Below are 16,369 nucleotides of genomic sequence, written 5' to 3' on the forward strand. Positions count from 1 at the left end.
CTCTTCTTCATCCTCTTGCTCTTGGTGTTTGTGAACCATTAGAGGAGTGACATTTTAAGCTTTCTAAAGTCATTACAAGAAGGAATTGTGATTCTTATTACTGCATAACAATCAAGGTAATATCTTAAACCCATTATTATGTTAATATCGATTATCATATGCTAGAATTAGGGTTTATAGTCTTGGATGAATTGCATGTACAATAGAGAAACCTAGATCCAAGCATTAGGGTTTGTATGAGCACATAGGATGTTCTTATGACCAAAACCCATCAGTGGTATCAGAGCCTTGATTGGTTTCTATTGTATTGATGCCTTGTATGTTTGTTCAAGCTGAAAATTGATTTTTTTGGCCTCTGCCCGACTTAACTCGGCGAGTCAGTTGATGAACTCGGCGAGTCTGTCTGATTTGGTGAGTCCAGTCCCTGACTCGGCGAGTCCAAGCGTCAAACAAAGGAAATATCGGGATTTCTTGCTGTTTTGCTGAAGGATTAATACCAAAAACGTATTTTTATGATAAAATCCGATTTTTATTATATTTGGGTGATTATCCTTCATAAAACAAAAGATAATTACCAATTGATTGGATAATAATTTCCTTATATGATAAAGTTTGATTATTTGTATTAATTGGGTAACTTAGTTTGCAAGAAATTGAAATTAGGTCAAATATAGATAATGATAAAATAAATTGTTTAGTTTATATTATTGGTTATTTGATCCTTGTATTATGAAAAAGTTTCAATTATGCCCATGTAAGGTTTTGTAATTTAAATTTGAACTTAATAGTTTTGTTTTGAAATTTAAATAGTTAAAACCCTAACGTTTTGAAATGTTTCAAAACTTGCCCTCAAGTTTTGGAATTTAAAAGTTGATTAAAAGTTTAATTTAGAAATGTTAAATTCTAAAACCCTAGTATTGTTTTGAAAAGTTCAAATCACACCCTTATGGTTTTATTAATTAGTTAAGGTGTATAATTAAAAGAGATTTAATAAATCTATAAAGTTTTGGTTTACAATTTAATTGATTTAAAAGTATAATTGTTAAATTTGACCACATAGTATTTTAAAAGTGTAAAATACACCCTATACTATATATAACATTAAAAGTCTAACATTATATATATATATATATATATATATATATATATATATATATATATATATATATATATATATATATATGTACGAGTAGAAGTCAGTCTTACCGTTAGTAGGCCTCATTCACGAAGCTGGTCTATAAGAGGTGTTTAAGGAAATTGCCTATAAAATGGCGATATATATATATATATATATATATATATATATATATATATATATATATATATATATATATGTACGAGTAAAAGTCAGTCTTACCGTTAGTAGGCCTCATTCACGAAGCTGGTCTATAAGAGGTGTTTAAGGAAATTGCCTATAAAATGGCGATTGAATGGTATCCACTCTTACACACCACACTCTTGACTAGTGGAGGGTCGTTAGCCGAACGGGTAGGATGTAACACCCCCTCTGGCACGTATCACAATATTGTCCGCTTTGGGCCACTCGGCACGAGGACTTCCCAGGGGGTCACCCATCCCGGTACTACTCCCGCCCGAACACGCTTAACTATAGAGTTCTTATGGGATCTGCTGCCCTCACGGATTTAAAACGCGTTGTGATAGGGAAGGTATCCACACACCTTATAAGGAATGCTTAGTTCTCCTTCCCAGCCGATGTGGGTTCAGGTGCAACCCACCTTCACCCCCCATTATAGGGTTCGACGTCCCTGTCGAACACATCGACCCGTGCCCTAGCTCTGATACCATTTGTAACACCCCCTCTGGCACGTATCACAATATTGTCCGCTTTGAGCCACTCGGCACGAGGACTTCCCAGGGGGTCACCCATCCCGGTACGACGAGCGCTTGAACTATGTGGAAAGACCTGTAGCCATTTTGGAAAGAAAGATGAAGATTCTGTGGAACAAGGGGATACATTTGGTAAAGGTACAGTGGGAACATCATAAGGGGTCGGAGTGGACATGGGAGCCGGAGGCGGAGATGCGCGAGCACTACCTGACATTGTTCATCCCAGCGGACTTCGAGGATGAAGTCTAGTCCAAGGGGGGAGAGTTGTAACGCCCCAATTCTCAGGTATTGTCTGATTGTAGTTTCTTGGTTTGGCCCTACTTGACGAGTTGGTTACCTTACTTGTCGAGTAGCAGCGAGATTGAATTTGCAACTTAAGTGACTGACTCAGCGAGTCCACGAGTGGGACTCGGTGAGTAGGAGCTGGCAAAAGAAACCCTAAGTCCCGGGTTCTACACTCTATTTAAGGAGGCTTAAGCCCCATTTGGCCTCCTTACATTCAGATAGAACTCAAAGGAAAACCCTAACCGGGTATTTGTGTCATTAGTGCCTTGAAAGCTTGAAAGGAGAACTTGTGGAAGGAAGAACTTGGAGAAGCAAAGGATTAGAAACAAGGGAGGAGTGGAACCTGAAATCTACCTCAGCTAACACTCATAGAAGGTACCAAGTCGACACCTTTATCCGTTTTCCCTTCTAGATCTCATATAGTGGAAGTATAGGGTTTTTGAGGTGTAAGTAAGGTGATATTGCAAAACATAAGCTAGATCTGAAGTTGTAACTTCAGATCTGGACCATTCCCGAGTTCTAGATCCATAAAGTTCCTATCTTGGACGTGAATAAGGCCTTCCTTGTGCATGAAACCCATTAAGAGCTTAGCTTTGGACATTAAGGACCTTTTTAGCCATGAATACACGTAAAGTTTGCAACTTTACGTGAAAGGCATGCGTTGGAAGCTTGGATCTAAGGTTTGGAGTTGTTGCATGGCTTAAAACAGATCTGTATGGATTAAGAACTAAAGGAACTCGGCGAGTCGCAAGAACGACTCGGCGAGTCGGATTAATATAGTCGAGAACTCGACGAGTTGGTAGAACAACTCGGCGAGTCCGATGAAGGTTGCCTTAGACTCGACGAGTTGCATGAGCAACTCGGCGAATCGGATGAGTTTCCTCCAAGTTAGGAATGCGTGTGTATCAACATACTACTAGAAGAGAAACATGGTGAGTGGCTCTAGGGCCTCAATCGAGAGCCGTGGGAACTCAGCGAGTCACGCTGGTGACTCGACGAGTAGGTAAAAGTTTTGAGGAACTCGGCGAGCAGCCGGGGGTACTCGACGAGTTAGGTCAACATGGACTGTTGACCTTGACTAAGGACTTTAACCTTGATCAGGGTTAACTAGTTGGGTTATGGAGTACTCTATGAGGATAGAGACTTATGAGCATAATCGTATTATGGTAATAGGTGGTGGAGTCTTCGACAAGTGATCTGAGAGTTATGGTTCCTTACCGAACCGACATCTACAAGGTGAGTTATCCTCACTATACTAAGGGGTCTAAGGCACCAAGGCCACCCCATTGGATTTGATATCCTAGTAGTCATTGATATGTTGAGTTGAGTTAGTAATGTATGCCAGATGATATGCTAGTCGGGTAGATCTGTAGGACTGCCTGTGATTCTGATTGATCACCTGCATATGCATTTATCAGTTACATGTCGACAGGTTATGTGGGGTGGGTTAAGGTTGTACTGCTCTGTGCGGTAGCCAACAAACCCGAGAGTATTCCAGATATGAGTTGAGGGCCCGGTATGCATTCCAGACTCATACTGAGGACTCGACAGCATTCCAGATACGAGCTAAGGGCCCGGTAGGCATTCTAGACTTGTACTGAGGGCTCAATGGCATTCCAGATACGAGCTGAGGGCCCAGTAGGCATTCCAGATTCGTACTGAGGGCCCAGGGGTAGTCCAGCTTGTAAAGCTGTGGACCCAGTGCATGCTGTTCTGTTTTGATTGATATGATATGCTAATGTTGATAATGTTATGTGAACTGTATATGTATCGGTATTTTGGGGTAACTCACTAAGCTTTCGGGATTACAGTTTCAATTTATTGTTTCAGGTACATCTGGGGATCGCGGCAAGGCCAAGACGTGATCGTACAGCTCCTCCTATTATGTTATTTTGGTGACAAGACTCTGATAAACAATGTTTTGAAAACAAAGTTGTAATATTTTGATGAACTTGATATGTTTCTAAAAGGTTAAATTTGTTTGAAATTTTGGATGTTACAAGTTGGTATCAGAGCCTCAGTTTGAGTGAATTGGAGAAACATTCGTGTGAATCCAGTCTCAAATCAAGGAACGTTTTTCAAAAAAAAAAAAAGGTTTTGATTGCGTTATGTTACAAGTTGCCCTAAGATTTTTTTTTTTTCATCTTATATGTATAATTAATACAAAAGCATGGTTTTGATTGCGTTATTGGGGTTTTTAGGTTACAATCAATTTGTATATGCAGAATTTCACTTAAGTCTTAAGGGTAGATTCAACCTAGATTGGATCCATGTCTTTTCTCAATTAATAACAACATACTTATGAAACAAAACTATAAACCCTATGAATCAAATTTATGAACAGAACCACATACCTTATAGCTTATGTCGAATTAAGCTAATAAAAAACTCTTGATAATCTCCTTGACAAACTAACTCCAAAATAATGGCCGCCTCTAATGTGTCACACCCAAAACTCAAGAAACCGAGGATTGAAATAGAGATGGGAGAGGATGAGAATTTTTAGAATTTTGTTAAATTATTGAATAATTGCAGTTCAACCCTTGCATTATTAATTAATTCTAATCAACTTAAAATTAATTTTAAATTAATTCTGATTAATTCTTAATTAATTATTAGTATTTCTAATTAATATATTAATCCTATAGTATATTAATAAATTATTTATCTCTCTCCTTTGATAATCCAAACAATTTCCTGGTTATGAAGGCAACCTAAAAAAGACTTTACATTTATTCATCAACATTATAGCAATTTAGTTAGGATCTTAAACACATTAATTCTAAGACACTGCCAGGTTACCTATGGTTTATCTTCTTTTTCTTCTAACTTCTCTAATGTATATTGATGAATATTGTGATTTTTTATAATACATGAATAAAATGGTCATTTAATCTAAATTGCAATGCAATTGATGGTTTTATTGCTCATGTAGTTGACATAACATAGATTTGTAGATTTAGATTCTAAATAAATAACTATGAAAATTGATAATTATTGTTTTCGTTATCCGATCTCGAACGAATTTAGCTTATAACCATATTGGTATATGTGTTGTGACTTGTGAGTCAAATAATTCATTTGTTTTTTTATCATTGTAACTTTTTTTTTTTTTCTTTCAATTTTATAATGTATATTTGTATAATTATTTTTGTAATTTGTTATGTGTTCATTGATTTTGTATATACCGGTGTGTATTGATTTATTTATAACTAACCATAGTCATAAAATATTTTGGTGAACAATAGATAGTTAAAAACTTTATTTTGATATGATTACAAAACAAAAAATATACAAAATAATTTTAATTTCACTACATTTCCCGACATTCGTTTGACACATTTCAATTCCTTTGTCTTTAACATCTTTTAAAATTCATATTTCTTTGACATATTATAAATCGTCAAATCTTTACAAAGTGAACCAAACATTCCATAAATGGTCTTGGATAACGATACACATACAACAAACATAGAAACGATTAATATATTAAAACACATGTCCGACAAACATCTTTTTTTTTTTTTTTTTAATTTCTTCACTCTCGATCAATATACTGAAAATACACATCCTACTAACATAAAACCATCCAATAAAAATTTACGTTCAGTGCATGTTTTCTAAAATATGACATGTCTCCGAGAAAAAAAAAACTGTTCACCATCAATATTTTGCATGGATACCATTACCATACAAGATGGAAAAGTATCTCATATTGATGTCATATTTTAGTACAATGGATCCAATTAACGGAAGAGAAAACACAGATAACACAAACAAAAACAATAAATACACTAAAATGCATGTCTAATAAACATAAATACTATTTCAAAATATTAACCTTCGATCAACCAATATATTATGTGTTTTTTGTAACATGTTTTCAAAGAATAAATTAGTCGTCGTTGCCTTTTGCTCAGGTAGACTGCTACTAATAATAAAACAACATTCAACCAAAAAATACAACAAAATTAATTACAGTAAAATAATAAAATATAAATATAAAAATAATTCTTTTAAAGAAACCTTAAAATTTTGATCCTTATTTGTGAAAAAAATCACGTAAATCGGTCCACCAACTATTTGAGATCAAAATCCAGTTATACCAATTTTGTAATGATTATTTTCTATTAAAAAAACAAGCTCACGAGTTATGTTATTTTCTATTAAAAAAATAAACTCATGGTTGTCATTCATGGTTATAAATTTCCATCAAACACAAACATTTGCATAATCCAAACCCACTAATTCAAACAAACGCCAGAACTAGTATGCTAACCGTTCTCGAGAATACCCGAGTATCTCCGCCACCTGGCACCGTTGGGGAGAAGTCTCTCCCGCTCACTTTCTTGGACATGATTTGGCTATCCTACATCCCAATCCACCAGGTTTTCTTTTATGAATCCACCCACTCTAAACAACATTTCATGGAAACAATTATACCGAACCTCAAAAACTCATTATCAATCACTCTTCAACACTTCTTCCCATTTGCAGGCAACATAATTCTGTTTCCTAATCCAAGTGTTGAGAAAAAACCAGAAATCCGTCATGTAGAAGGCGACTCTGTTGCAGTTACCTTTGTCGAGTGTACTCTTGATTTCAATCATCTTACAGGAAATCATCCTCGTAAGTGTGACATGTTTTATCCGCTTGTACCTCTATTGGGACGTGCACAACAAGTATCCGATTACCTTATTATCCCACTTTTTTCTGCGCAAGTTACACTTTTTCCTAACTCCGGCTTCTCTATTGGAATCACCAACCACCACTCTCTTTGTGACGCGAGCACAAGGTATCATTTCCTCAAGGCATGGAGCTCGATTGCTAAACATGGTACAGATGAGTTTTTCTTAGCTAGTGGATCTTTACCTTTTTATGAAAGAGCGATTAAATACCCGAGCTCCTTAGATGAAATCTCGTTAAATATTCCCGGTATTCCAGCTATTAATATGGAATACCAGCCTCCTCACCTTGTTGGCCCTTCAGATAAAGTTCGTGCCACCATTGTCTTGACCCAAGCACGCATCAATGGGCTAAAGAAATGGCTATCCACTCAACTGCCAAATCTGGAATACATATCATCTTTTTCGGTGGCATGTGCTTATATGTGGTATTGCATAGCCAAATCACATGTTAATATTGGAGAAAGGAAGGGAGAGGATGACCTAGAAAGGTTTACTTGTATGGTGGATTGGAGAACCCGGTTCGATCCACCTGTTCCTGAAACTTATTTTGGTAACTGTGTAGGGGCTTCTTTCACATCAAAAATAAAAAGCACCATCTTAGCAGGCGACAATGGTTTTGTTACTGCTTTTGAATTATTTGGAAAGGCTTTAAGCGAAACACTTAAGAAGAAGAATGGAGTGATTGTAGATGGGGAGACGGTGATTAAGACAGCCTTTTTGCCAGTGCCGGGGCTTACTGTGTCGGGATCACCGAAGATTAAGTTCTACGATTTGGATTTTGGATGGGGTAAGCCAAAAAGACATGAGACAATATCTCTCGATTACCATAGTTCGATTTCTGTTAATGCTTCAAAAGAGTCGGATGCTGATATTGAAATTGGGGTGTCCCTTCCTCCAAAACAAATGGATGTGTTGCTTTCCATCTTTAGTGAAGAATTGGAGCGCACATTACAGTGAGCAAGGGAGTCTTTTGTTAAAATATTTTTAATGTGGATCTATCAACACGTACAACAGTTATTTGTGTCAAAAGGCATGTGTATGTTATATATGTTATCAATAAAATGTCACTTTCTTAGAGCATTCTCAATATATTAAAATATATTAAACTTTAAGAGTTTAATGGATTGCTATATGATTTTAAACTATCACTATTTTATCTGTTAAACTTTACATTCTATTAAATTTTTAAGAGTTTAATGAATTTCCACATCAATATTTAATTGTATCTTTTTATAAATAGTATTGTAAAACTATAATATTATACTAATTAGAAATTAAAAGTAACAAATTATTAATTATTAATTAAAGATTGTTGTATATGTTATTGTTTTAAAATATTTTTAAGATTTAAATATTTTTTTGTTTAGAATATTATAATATAATTTAACTTGATGATTTAAATTATTGAATATAAGAATAATTTACAAATATTATAGCTGAGAAAATAATGACATATATCTTGTGCATGTATATAGAGTGTAATTATTTAAATACAAAGTTTTATTGGTGAAATGATTTAAAAAAAAAAATGCATACCAAAGTTCAATGGGGATTAAACTCCACTTCATTGAACTATTGTGGATGGGTTTATGTATTTAACTCATTTTTTTCCTGTTAAACTCACAATTAAATGTTCATTGGGATGCCTTATCAACATTGAAAATGTGCATATTAAAATATGATTCTTCGTATCCAAAGGAGGCGAAGAGACTGTTCCACTATAATGTGGAGTTTTGTAACAAGGTATAGTACATTTAAAAAGTATTTACCAAATGATAGTGGTTTAAAACTTAATTACCAGTTGTAGTGATTCCTAGTTTGCAACATCTTTCCCTTCGCTATCAATAATGCTGGCTACCAGGCTACAGAATTTTTTATTTTTTTTTCCAGTGACCAATTTTTTCCCTCAGCCAAACCAAAATACAATAAAAGAAAACTCAAAGTTAAATCTAAAAACTATATATGCATATTTTAAACAAAAGCAAAGCCAAATGGAAACTGTCAAACCAGTAGAAAGGGATCGATCATTTGTTTACGCCATCAAATTGTCATTAAGGGCTACAGTTTTCTATTCATTCTTGACTGAAATTGAATAAGACTCGTAAATATCTTGTGGAACTAATTCTCAGAGGTTTAACACACAATAACAGATTGGGGAACCAAAATCCGAACACATAGGTAATTTTTTAGATTCGGATTCGGATATATAGTGATTTAAAAAATATCAAGATAGTTGGATATCCGATAATACTAAACTAAAAAACGACCCTACCCCACCCCATAGATCATATTCATTATTGTCCAATTTCATCCGCCGCCACCTCATCTCCGACCACCAACACTTCGGCCACCCTCAACTTTCATAACCTAGTCAAACTTACTACCTCTTAACCCTCATAATAATAAATTGAACATCTGGAACACGTCAAAGTTGAAGCAAACTCCAGGGTTTGAATATGTACAACACCTCAATAAATTTAAAGAGTAATGACGATTTACACCTTACGTTTTCAATAAATTATATAATTCTTTAATAAAAAAAAATTAAAAATAGCATCCATCCCACGGTAGCACCAGTAACCATGGCTTCTTCTCTTTTCTTAATGCTTTTCTGATTCATTTTCATATCATTCGCCATCTCAGACGCTGTTGTTCCACCCACCGACACTTGTCGGTATGTCAACCAAGGCGATTTAGGAGAAGCCAACTCCAAATACGCCCCAAACTATCATCCTCTTCCTCCATTCACATTTCCTTTCCAGCTATGTTTCTACAATACGACACCCGGTGTCTACACTCTCAGTCTCCGCATGGGGGTCCGAAATGACGAATACATGATGCGATGGGTATGGGAAGCAAACAGAGGCAACCCTGTTGGCGAAAATGCCACATTCTGATTGGGCTCCGACGGCAACCTTGTACTGGCCGAAAGAGATGGCCGGATCGCATGGCAAACCAACATCGCCAACAAGGATGTCGTCTGTTTTGCCATACTCTCCGATGGTAACATGGTGCTTCGTGACTCCAAGGGTGGTTTCGTATGGCAAAGCTTTGATTCACCTACTGATACGCTCTTGTTTGGTCAATCTCTCCGGATCCGAGGTCCGACGAAGCTCGTAGCTTCAACGACGAACAACGTTAACGGAGTGTATAGTCTTGTGATAGAGCCAGAAAGATTGGGTTTGTATTATAAGAACATGCTTTACTGGTCATCCACGTTCCCGGAAGTGAGCCAACAAAATGTGACTATTGTTAATGCAACATTCGGAATTGTGGAAACCAAATACAATAACGACTTTAATGCACTGAGGGTTCAACTTTCAAACTCTGATGCTCAACCTTATGTGGACTTGGACTTACTCCGATTCAATAACACGTTATCGTATATCCGATTAGGTATCGACGGGAACTTACGAATCTACTCTTATCGTCCGAATGTGGCTTTTGGCATGTGGAGTCTGGTGTTCACTTTATTCGATAAAAAGGAGAACACGAGGGGGGATATATATGAAGACGAGTGCCAACTGCCTGAACGATGCGGCATGTTTGGGCTGTGTGAGGATAGCCAGTGTGTTGGGTGTCCGACGCCGGAGGGTGTTTTTGCGTGGAGCACAAAATGCAACGTGAAGTCGTCGTCTTGTAAAGCGGGTGGTTCTCGTTACTACCAGCTGAAAGGAGTCGACCATTTCACTTCTAAATACTCTCCGGGGACTGGGCCGGTGAAGCAGAAAGATTGCGAAAGTAAATGCACAAAGGATTGTAAGTGTATGGGGTATTTCTATCGCACTGATCTATCGAGGTGTTGGATGGCTAACGAGTTGAAAACGTTGACGAGGGTCGGGAACTCGACTCACTTGGCCTACGTCAAAACACCCCTCTAGTATTATTAAGAAATTACATACAAACGTTGACGAGGTTTTGTATTTATTTAATATTGTTTAACTAATTTAAAATAGTATTATTAACAAATTAAAAAGTCATGAGAGTTTTCAAATGAATGTGGTAAAAGAAAAAATATTTCTATTATAATGCAAAACTAAACGAATACCCACATGTTGCGTATAATGCAACAATATATTTGAAATCTTTATATTTGTATATATATATATATATATATATATATATATATATATATATATATATATATATATATATATATATATATCAATGATATTATTTGCTCTTATATAATAAATCTTATAATAAGTTTGTATAAATACTTTTTTTTTTTTTTTGGAAATGGAACTTCTCTAACGAGGGTTCCGGGCCAGCTTTCACGTACCAATTAACCCCCCGCTGCAAACATAAAGCATGTAAACATCTTTTAAAAGTTCTATATTCTGAATTATCTCTATGAATAAAATTAAATATAATATATTGTTTAATGTTATATATATACATAAATATATATATATATATATATATATATATATATATATATATATATATATATATATATATATATATATATATATTGTTATGCTTAAATAATTTTAAAAAATTTATTTGATTAATATTTTAAATTACATCATTGTAATTATTTAAAATATCAAATAATGTTTTTGTTTTTAAATGCAAAAATATAATTTTTGTATATAATATTACTTTTAACTATTGTTGTTGTACGTTACATAAAATAACGTATTTTATAACTCTCACTTATTTAAATTTAGTTTCAGAAATTTAACTTTTAAAAAATTATCTGATGAGTATTATTAGTTTCTTTAATTATAATTATTTAAAACAATAAACATTGTTTTTGTTTTTAAATACAACATTATAATTTTTTATATTGTATTACTTTTAACTATTTTTATTGTAAGTAATATTTAAGCTATTTATTTGAAAATTTATAATGATTATAAAAAAGAGTTTCATGGTTATTTGTAAAAATATAGGAGACAATTTAGGTTGAACGCTATAATTTAGAACCTTTGATTGTTTACAAAATTATCTCTCAAATTTGTTTTTCAAGTTTAGTTGAAATACTGGTTTAAGTTAACTGTTTAATATTATATTGAAATTAATAATTTAACTATTTTGTATAAAATAATAAAGACAAAATTTCACAATTGGTCCCTGTGGTTTATAAAATATCACACTTTGAGAACTTCCTAGCAAAAGTCACGCCACTGGTCTTTATGGTTTCAGTTCATTGCGCGATTGATCCTTGACCCTTACTCCGTCACTTTTGTACTGTTAGTGCAGGGGTATTTTTTTCATTTCGTTTATCAGACTAGCACGACAAAATCTTGCCATGCACTGAATAAACAAACATGTAAGAATTCAGGAATTCTAATTCTCCATTAAAATTTGAAAATTTAATGAAGCTACCTTAGTGTTCCTGAATTCAGATGTTTTTGATTTTGTGGATTCCTATTCATGGTTTGTCTTTGAACATAGCTTGGCATACGAAGCAAAGTTACTGGTAAATTTGAGACTTCACGACCACAAGCATCACAAATTTTGTTCCCTTTAACACTAAACCCTCTAATTACACATTCTTCATGACAAGTCTAAGCACACGTTTTCAACTGCATTCCAACTTCAACTGGTTACCTTTATCGCATGAATCAAAGCAGATTCAACTAATCGCTTCTTCCTCATCAATAGCTTCATCGTTCTCCACTTCAATAGAACTGATTTGATCTTCATTTGAACAAAATCGTTTCAATAAAATTGGAATATGAAAATTAAATCGCAAGTGTATATAATAAAAAAAATGTACCATTAACACTCTTGACTTGGTCATTATCCTTACGTGCTGCAAAAAATTGATCTTACGATAACAATGTTTCGCCCAGGTAAACACTGCGACCATGAAACCAAAGCTTGAATCTCCCCAATTTGCACACAATTTTATTGATGTATGATTGTAAACCCGTAACATCCAAAAATTTAAGCAAAATTTTTAGCTTTTTCATCCATTAAAAACCAAATAGTATTGTACAAATTGTTTTCAAAATATTATTCATCAAAGTGTCCCAAAAACAAAATCATAAGGATGAGGAGTGGTATGGTCACACCTTTGCCTTGCCACGATCTCCTGATGTACCCGAAATAATAAACTGAAACTGTAAGCCCGAGAGCTTAGTGAGTTACCCCCAAAATACCAATACTACACCGATAATACCATATCAATAACAGATAACAACAACATGTATACTTGACTTTTAGCCTAACTGGACCGCCTTGCAAGGCCTACAATCTATCTGGATCTATCCCGAGCCTTCGGTATAACTGGACTGTCATGCAGGGACCCACAGTCTATCCGGACCACTCGTCGGGTGTGTTGCCCTTTAGTACAAAGCAGGACCGCCTAAACCCAACCATTAAACAAATAACCATGTGCACATAAATAACATATAATGGCATATATATATATATATATATATATATATATATATATATATATATATCAATATCAGATATAACTATCTCACATATCATCTATCATAGAAATCACTTATCGCCAGAATGCCGACCTAACTAGGTCACTAACATACCGATCCTAATGAATCATAAAGCATAACAACATCCCATCTATCTGGATACCGATATAACAGATCATAACCACATACAACATACTATAATCAGAATAACAACCTAAAGGACCGACCTTGGTGCCTTAGACCCTAGTGATATAGTGAGGATAACTCACGTCACTAGCAGCTCGAAATAATACTGACTACACCTCCAGATATAGATTCAACCACCTCACCTGTACCCATAAGTGGTCCATTCAATAATTACTCAAATTATCAAAAATCCCTTGGAAGGCATAAGACACTCCCTATTCAAAGTCAAAGTCACTGCTCGATGGTCAACAATCCATGTTGCCCTATTTGTTGAGTGCAACTTTCCCTCCATCGAGTCCCTACTGATTGAAGAGTAACTCGGCTCAACGCGTCGAGTTTCTAACAGACTCGCCGAGTCAATACGCGACACATTGATTGGAAACCCAAACTGACTCGTTGAGTTATCTCCCAGACTTGCTGAGTCCACGCAGGACCAATTCGGACAAAACCCCTTCTTGACTCGCCAAGTTATCTCCCAGACTCACCGAGTCTATAGGAATACTCCCATAATCAAGCAATTCTGAACTATTCCTCCGATTGAAACAGTAGATCTAGGTCCTTAGAGTACCTTACAATGTAAAGTTGCTACCTTTACGTATTTGCATGCCTCAAAATTCGAATCCAAGCTTGGAATGAAGCTATACTCATAAGGAAGGGTTCTTTCATAACAATACTGAGAGCTTTATGAACTTAGGACCCAAGGGAGGTTTAGATCTGAAGTTTCAACTTCAGATCTAGCTCCCACACGATAATCTCTTCATAAATAAGCTAAAGAAACCCTAAACTTTACACAAGAGAGATTCTAGGAGGAAAGAGATCAAGGTAGTTAGCTGGTTACCTCTAAAATGTGCCCAAACTGGAGTAGACTCTGGATCCACACAAATTTCCTTGATGCTTGCCTCTTGGTCTACAAATTTCCTTCACTAAATCACTTTCCAAAGCTCTAAAACACTCTCAAGGCTCACACACATGAAAATTAGGGTTTCTGGCTTTCAAAGGGGTGATAAAAGACAATAAGAGGCGCTAATGATCCAATATATAAGGTGCAAAACCCCTGAAATTTAGGGTTACCCCTGCCAGCTCATACTCGTTGAGTCCCCTTCCCGACTCACCGAGTTAAATCATTAAATAACGTGTCCCATCCCGCTGCTACTCGACAAGTCATAGCATTAACTCGTCAAGTAGGCCTTAAAACATGAAGCCTGAATTGAATAATAATGATACCTAATAGTTGGGACGTTACAATTCTCCCCTACTTATTTTAGACTTCGTCATCAAAGTTTGATGTGGTGAATAATTCCAGGTAATGCTCTCGCATCTCAGCCTCCAGCTCCTATGTCCACTCAGATCCCCTCTGATGTTCCCATTGTACCTTCACCAACGGGACCTCCTTGTTTCGCAAAACTTTCACTTTCCTTTCGAAAATAACCATTGGCCTCTCAACGTAATTTAGGCACTCATCAATTTGAATGTAATCCAATGATACCAATGCCTTCGAGTCCATAATGCACTTTCGCAATTGCGAAACATGAAAGGTGTTGTGAATCTGACTGAGCTCATCCGGTAATTCCAAACTGTATGCCACTTTACCAATCCTGGCAGCGACCCTGAACGATCCAATATAGCGGGGACCCAACTTTCCCCTTTTTCTGAAACAAATCACGCCCTTCCATGGTGATACCTTCAAGAGCACCATGTCATCGACCTGGAACTCCAAATCCGATCGGCGTCTGTCAGTGTAACTCTTTTGCCGACTCTTAGCGGTCTGCAGTTTCTGTCTAATCTGCTGAATCTTTTCGGTAGTCAGCAAAACTACCTCCGTCCGACCCATTACCATGTGTCCAACCTCACCCCAACATATCGGGGTTCTACATCTCCGACCATACAACAACTCAAAAGGCGGAGCGCCATACTGGAATGATAGCTGTTTTTGCTAGCAAATTCTGCAAGAGGTAGGTGGGAATCCAAAATCCTTCCAAAATCAATAACACACGCCCTCAACATATCCTCGAGGGTCTAAAGGGTCCGCTCACTCTGCCCATCGGTCTGAGGATGAAACGTTGTACTAAAGTGCAGTCGCGTGCCCAGTTCCTCGTGGAACTTTTGCTAGAAACAGGAAGTAAAATTAACATCCCAGTCGGAAACAATGGAAACTAGTATCCCGTGCCGAGCAACGATCTCACGAACATACACATCGGCCAATTTCTCGGCCGAAGAACTTTCCCAAATAGCCACGAAGTGAGCACTCTTGGTCAATCAATCAACAATAACCTATATAGCATCAAATCCCTTCGCCGTCTTCGGCAACTTAGTAATGATATCTATTGAGATTTGCTCCCATTTCCACATGGGAATCTCCAAGGGTTGTAACAGACCATGTGGTCTCTGATGCTCATCCTTGACCATCCTACAAGTCAGGTAGCTCTCGATATACCTAGCGATTTCTCGCTTCATACACGGCCACCAGTAACCCAAACTCAGGTCCTTAAACATCTTGGTGGCCCTGGGTGTATGGAGAAATGAGTCTTATGAGCCTCCTCCAAAATGGTCTGTTTGACTCCGCCAAACATCAGAACCATACACGACCATAGTGGGTCATCAATCCCAGTCCATCCTGCACAAACCGGGTGCTTTCACCCTTAATCCTTTCCTTCTTCCAATTCTCTGGTCTTATACCCTCAACATGCGCGTCCCTGATCAAACTCACAATTGGAGGATCCATGGCTACCCTCATATATCTCGCTAGGGTGGAAGACCCTAATAGCTTGCGGCTCAAAGCGCCCGCCACCACATTCGCTTTACCAGGGTGGTAAAGGATCTCACAATCATAGTCCTTGACTACATCCAGCCACCTGCGCTGCCTCATGTTTAGGTTAAGCTGATCCATGATGTGCCTCAAACTCTTGTGATCCATATATATGGTACAATGGACCCCATATAGATAATGACTCTATATCTTGAGGGAAAAAA

General features: G+C 36.4%; 2 pseudogenes; both read left to right on the forward strand.

Moving 5' to 3' along the window:
- Positions 1-6,349: 6,349 nt before the first annotated feature.
- Positions 6,350-7,901, forward strand: LOC145031162 (malonyl-coenzyme A:anthocyanin 3-O-glucoside-6''-O-malonyltransferase pseudogene; annotated as a pseudogene).
- Positions 7,902-9,403: 1,502 nt separating this feature from the next.
- LOC145028943 (epidermis-specific secreted glycoprotein EP1 pseudogene) lies at positions 9,404-10,702 on the forward strand (annotated as a pseudogene).
- The last annotated feature ends 5,667 nt before the right edge of the window (positions 10,703-16,369 follow it).

This window comes from Lactuca saligna, chromosome 2 (assembly GCF_052625555.1).
Source record: "Lactuca saligna cultivar CGN05327 chromosome 2, ASM5262555v1, whole genome shotgun sequence".
Lineage (NCBI taxonomy): Eukaryota > Viridiplantae > Streptophyta > Magnoliopsida > Asterales > Asteraceae > Lactuca > Lactuca saligna.